This window comes from Mandrillus leucophaeus, unplaced genomic scaffold, assembly GCF_000951045.1.
Source record: "Mandrillus leucophaeus isolate KB7577 unplaced genomic scaffold, Mleu.le_1.0 Scaffold457, whole genome shotgun sequence".
Taxonomy (NCBI): Eukaryota; Metazoa; Chordata; class Mammalia; order Primates; family Cercopithecidae; genus Mandrillus; species Mandrillus leucophaeus.
In genome coordinates, this window is record NW_012104887.1 from 174,978 (window position 1) to 175,871 (window position 894).

Here is an 894-nt window from a genome sequence, read left to right on the forward strand (position 1 = left end):
GTGATGACAGGACTGGAGATCCCACAGGCCCGCCCCAGGGTCTGCCTGGAGTGCACAAACATTCTAGGCAGGCCCAGCACATTCTCGTCTTCACATAGCAGTGGGAGGTGCAGAATGCTCTCTAGCAACGTGCTGTTTGCAGCCACCACAGTGAACTCACAGATGCCTTTGTTGAGGGTTTTGATGGCCTCATTGGCTCCTGTCTGAAGCTGCTTGTGGTTCCAGTGGCTCCGCACTCCTCAGGGAGCACAGTGCAATTCAGAGCCTCTAGATCAGTTTTGACTTGTGCATCTGGCAGCCTTCGTGAGCACTGCGGGCAGGTTCACCTTTTGGAGAAACCTTCGGAAGACAACAGGAATGAAAAACACTTGCTTGGCACTTCCCTGGTGGCCTAGTGGCTAGGATTCGGTTCAGCGCCATGGCCCGGGTTCGATTCCCGGTCATGGAATATGTGTTTTGTAAGGTATCCAAAAAGCAGGCAATATTCCCCCATTTTGCTGGAACTTGCGATGTGCCCCAAGGCCCAGATGCAGGAGAGGTTCTGTAGTCTTGGGTTTCAGAAAACTCTGGTGAAGAAGGGGAGTTAATGGCGACCCTCGGCCTGTTTCTCATGCTCCCGACCGAAAACCTTGTTACCTACTCTTTTCTCCCTTGGGCACCCAAGCACTCCAGTTCTTTTCATATCTCCATTGCTCACACATCAGTATTGACTTCAGAGGTCGACTAAGCAGCTTGCTGAAGGTTTTACAGCCATGCATTGATCCACACTTGGGTGGGGTTTCTGCCTTATTTGCTGGGCGGCCATTACTGACAGAATGAGTTCTGCGTCTGGCAATGGCTGCTTGCTGCTTTCAGAGTAACTCTCCCACAGATAACGACTATAAATTAGAAACA